Source organism: Suricata suricatta, chromosome 6 (genome assembly GCF_006229205.1).
Source record: "Suricata suricatta isolate VVHF042 chromosome 6, meerkat_22Aug2017_6uvM2_HiC, whole genome shotgun sequence".
NCBI lineage: Eukaryota > Metazoa > Chordata > Mammalia > Carnivora > Herpestidae > Suricata > Suricata suricatta.
This window is the reverse complement of record NC_043705.1, coordinates 147,580,223-147,585,167: the sequence shown is the minus strand read 5'-3', so window position 1 is coordinate 147,585,167 and position 4,945 is coordinate 147,580,223. Positions and strand designations below refer to the sequence as shown.

Genomic DNA, 4,945 nt, shown 5'->3' with positions numbered 1-4,945 from the left:
AGGTCTTTCCCAAGCTTATTCCATGAGCCAGGTGTCAAATGGCCCGTGTCCAGATACCATGGGGCTGCTTCCTCCACCGCAGTAATGAATGTCTCTAATGTTTTTTGTTTCAGTTTTAAACCTCTAGCTCTCATGAGCTGGCGCATAACTTGTGTCGCTCGCTCGAGGGACGAGCTGTTCCCCATTGTCCCTTGACCGGGAACTTTACTACCCTACGTCCCTCCCCTAACCGGGAACTTTACTACCCTACGTCCCTCCCCGGGATCTTTAGGTGCTAGCACTTCACACTTACCTGCAAACTTCTGAAGAGGATGAGAGGATCCCCGTACGGGCCACCACTTGCCGGAGCCGCTCAAACTGCCCGCAGTTTGAAGAACTGACGACACCAGGATTCGTTGCAGAGACTTTTATTGGTTCTTTTCTTCCTTCTTCCTCCCCCTCCCCGCTGCTTGCTCCCCCATATATACCTGCTGCCCAGGCTGCGCGGCAGCTCATGATAGGCTGGCAGAGGCAGGGCTGACCCATTCCATGGCCTCCCATTGGTCGCTCACTCATCGCGGTATCTGGCCGGGGGGGCGGGAGCGCTAGAGGCCGGCAGGCCGTACCTCGCCATGTGCTCGGGCAGGGTCTTGCATCCGCCTCCTACAGCGATTTCCTTCCAGTCTTGTAAAGCTAATGCCGGATGAACAAAAAGTGACTTTACTGGAAGCAGTTCATCCACAGGAGGTGAAAATAATGTTCTTCCCTTGAGGAGTGAACGAGGTTGCGTTTTATATGTATTTTAGTAGGTTTTGCTGGGAAGTTGTGCTGGTTTGAGCGCGTTCAGACTTGTTGCCTGAACTCCAGCAGCCTGCGCACACGGCCTCTGCCCACTGGGCCGTCACGTGAGGTGCTCAGAGCAGAGAGTTTACCGGCTTGCTTGTGCGTGCGCGTGCAGTGGTGTCAGGTGCTCTCACGTTTTGCCGCTGACACCACCGCCCGCCCCGGGCCCCCAGCCTGTAGAGCCGCCCACGGGACGGAGCTGCGTGTCCTCGCATGCCAGTAAAACTGAAAGAAAAAACAAATTTTGCGTCCGTTAAATGGCAGCTCCCCGTTCTCTCCTCCCCTTACTAGTTTTGGGTCTGTTTCGGTTTTCTGTTTCTTCAGGGGCGTCTTGGGGCTCGGTCAGTGAAGTGTCCAGCTCCTGGTTCCAGCGCAGGTGCTGGTCCTGCGCCTGAGGTCGAGCCCCACGTCAGACTCCTGCTGACACCGCATCGCCCCCCTGGCCCCTCTCCCTGTCTCTCTGCCCCTCCCCTGCTCTCACTCGTTCTCTCGCTCTCGCTCAAAATAAGTAAAGAAAAGATCTTTCTGTGTCTTCAGGAGTCAGTCCCAGGGGGTCTGCCACTTCTCGGGGTCTTCCCAGGGCGCACGAGCTTCTCCTTTCTGCAGGGTCACCGGAGTGTCCCCACTTTCGTTTCTGACGTTACTGTTGGAGTCTTCTCTCTCTTTTTAAGACCAGTCAGTTAAAGACTTGTCCACTGTGGATCTTCTCAGAGAACCGCCTTTTGGTTTCGTCCATTTTCTGTGTGGTTCTCCTGTGGTCGGTTTCGATTTTCTGCTCTCCTTCCTTCTGCTGGCTTCGAGGCTAGCTTGCTCCTCTTCTGGTTCCCTGAATTACAAAGTTCGGTTGGTGATCTGAAATTTTTCTTTTTTAATGTAAGCATTTAGACCTCATGTACTTCTCCTTAAACACTGCTTTCCTTGATCCCATGAGTTTTGGTGTGCTGTGTTTTCACAAGTATTTTCTAATTTCCTTTCTTCTTTGATCCAGTGATTGAATGTGTTTAATTCTCACAAATTTGTGCATTTTTCTTCTGTTACAGATCTCTAACTTCATCCTATCATGGTTGGAGAAGGTAATTTGTGTAATATCTTTTAAAATCTACCAGGATTTAATTAGTGGTCTGAGGTGTGGTCTGTCCTGGAAAACGTGGGCTTGGGAGGCACACGTGTGCCACCGCCAGGTGGGGCGTGTCCTGTGTGTGTGCGAGATGTCGGTGCTGGTGTGGCTCGGGTCCCCTGTGTCCTTACCTGCTGACTGGCTGTCCTGTCCTGCTGTGAGGGACACTGGCGTGTCCCAACTATGATCACACAAGTGTCTGTTGCCCAGTTTTGTGGATTTCTGCTTCATATAATTTGAGGGTCTCTCATTAGGTGCATAAATGTTGTAATTGTCTCTTTCCGCTGTAAAGAGCCTTCGGTTAGCACATAATGCCCTTTGTCGCTTGTAAACTCGTTGACTTAGGGTCTGTTTTGTCCGATACTCATAGGGCCGCCTGCTCTTTCTGCTCACTGTTCATGGGGAGTGTCCCCTCCGGCCTCTCACTCACCTGCTTGTGTCTGTGGGTCTCAAGTGAGATTCTTGTGGATGGCAGACCCACTCTGCCGGTTTCTTTTTGTTGGATCCAGAGTTAACCCACTTACGTGTAGAGTACTCTCTGATGATGGGTGCCTTACTTCTGTCATTTTCCCATTTGATTTCTATGTGCCTTACAGCCTTTCCGTCTATCATTTCTGCTTATTGTCTTGTTTTGTGTCTAGTTGATTTTTGTAGTGAAACATTTGAATTCCTTCTCATTTCTTTTTTTTGTATATCCGATAGCTGTTTTCTTGGTGGTTGCCGTGGGGTTACACTTAACGTCTCACGTTAGATACCCTGAACATACCCCAGCCTAACTTCAGGAACAGGTGACCGCTCTGCTCCTGTGCGACGCTGTCCTCACCCCTTTCAGTTACTGATGTCACAAACTCACATCTTAATATGTGGTCCAAAAACACAGACTTGGTGCTTTTTTTTATAGATTAGTCTCAAATTATGTGGGATTATTAACTAGTTATAGTAGTATTATTTTTGGACAGGTAATTTTTTCCTAGCTGCATTAGTCTTTTAAATTACTTAGAACAAAAAAGTAAAGTCACGAACCACAGCGATAGTAACACCGGCTTCCCAGCTGCCCGTACGCTCACCTGCCAAGGGCTTCGCTTCTCCGTCCGGCTGCGCATTGCCACCTGGCGTCCTCCCCTGTCACCGCAGCGCTCGGGTCAGAGCTCTCAGCTTGTGTGTGTCTGGGGATGTCTTCATGTCTCCTTCACGCCTGGAGGACAGTTTTGCTGGGTATGGGACTCAGGTGACAGCGGTTCCCTGTTGCCTTCGCCTGTCCCAGCCTGCCGCCGCCCGGCCTCCGAGCAGGACACCCCGAGGCTCCCTCGCAGGCAGGCAGCTGCGCCCCCTTCGCTGCTTTCGAGGCTCCCCCCTCGTCCTCGGTTCTCAGCAGTGTGTTTGTAACGTGTCCTGTTCTGGATCTCTTGAGTGTTTCCTTCTTGGAGTTTCGTGAGCTTTTAGAAGTTCGTAGTCCTGTCTGTGATCAAGTTAAGTGTGAGTGTGACCCCATTCAGGTCATTTCTCTATCCCCCTTTCTCTCCTTCCCTCTTCTGAGCCACAGTGTGCATGGCTGTCACTTGATGGACCCCAGAGACCCCGGAGGCTCCGTCCACTCTCCTTCCGTCCTTTTTCCTTGTGTTCCTTGCACTCGGTAATGTCCATTGTCCCATTTTGTCTGCAGATTCCTCCTTCTGACCATCAGACCCACCTTTGCACCCCTGGGATAAACGCTGTAGTTTTCACTCCCAGGGTGGTTTTGGATTCCCTTGAGGGTTCCTGGCTCTTCATTGACATTTGCATTTTGTTCCTGTATCATTTTCTGGACTTTCTTTACGCCTTTCTGTAGTCCCTGGAGTACACTTAAGACTTGCTTTAAAGTCTTTGTCCAGTAGATCGACCGCCTAGTATGTCTCACGGATGGTTTTGTTGGGTTATTTTCTCCCCTTGGATCTCCATCCTTTCCTATAACTTTTCACCCCTTGTGATTTTTTTTTTTTTTTGGACATTGGGCATTTGCATCTGGTAACCTGAGCGCTCTGAAGCTCAGGTGCTGCTCTGCGCCAGGTGTGCTGATCTCCTTTACTGCTTTTGTTCTGGCTGTTGCAGGCCGTCCCTGTGCTGGAGACCAGACTCAGGAGTAAACCGAAGGCCTTCTCAGGTCTTTGGGCCGGGACCTTTCCCTGAGCAAGTGCAGGCAATTTTTAAATTCCCTTGTATGTGAGGTTGCTTTTGAACGTCCTAGTCTTTAATGTCTGGATGGAGAAGGAATAAAAACGGAGAGGGAAAGAGGACTGACCCCTTAAATCCGCCAGAAGTCACCTGGCGGAAGGGAGAAGGGTTACGACATTGGTGGTGGGAGAGTGGTCACAGTGGGCTCCACCTCTGTGTCTGCACCCCCCTGACCAGAGGCAGCAGCCGGCAGTGGGAGCACGGATCCTCAGTCCTTCGAGGACGCGGTCCTTTCCGCTCACCTGGCTTCTGCCGGGCTGTGTGTCAGCCGCCTCAGGAGCGTGTGGCGGGCGGGGCCATGCCTGGAAAGCTGCTCCTGTGCTCAGAACTGCAAGGGACCGAGATTAGCTTCAGCTTACCGCCTTGCCGACTTGTGCGGACTCCACAGTCCAAGTAGTTACTCAGCTTCTGCCAGTGCGGTTGTCTGGGTGGAGAGACGGGTCCCCGTGCTCCGTCCTATCCCTGCTCCCCAGAGTCCCGCACAGACGGGTCCCCGTGCTCCGTCCCCTCCCTCCTCCCCAGAGTCCCGCACAGACGGGTCCCCGTGCTCCGTCCCTTCCCTGCTCCCCAGAGTCCCGCACAGACGGGTCCCCACGCTCTGTCTTCTCCCTCCTCCCCAGAGTCCAGACAGACGGGTCCTCGTGCTCCATCCCCTCCCTCCTCCCCAGAGTCCTGCACAGACGGGTCCCTGTGCTCCATCCTCTCCCTGCTCCCCAGAGTCCAGACAGACGGGTCCCTGTGCTCTGGTCCCTCCCTCCTCCCCAGAGTCCCACACAGACGGGTCCCCGTGCTCCG

At 52.7% G+C, this 4,945-nt stretch overlaps 1 protein-coding gene across 2 annotated transcripts in view; it reads left to right on the top strand.

Moving 5' to 3' along the window:
* EXOC3 (exocyst complex component 3) overlaps nt 1-4,945 on the top strand; it is a 21,151-nt gene that overhangs the window by 4,675 nt on the left and 11,531 nt on the right. The window lies entirely within an intron of this gene.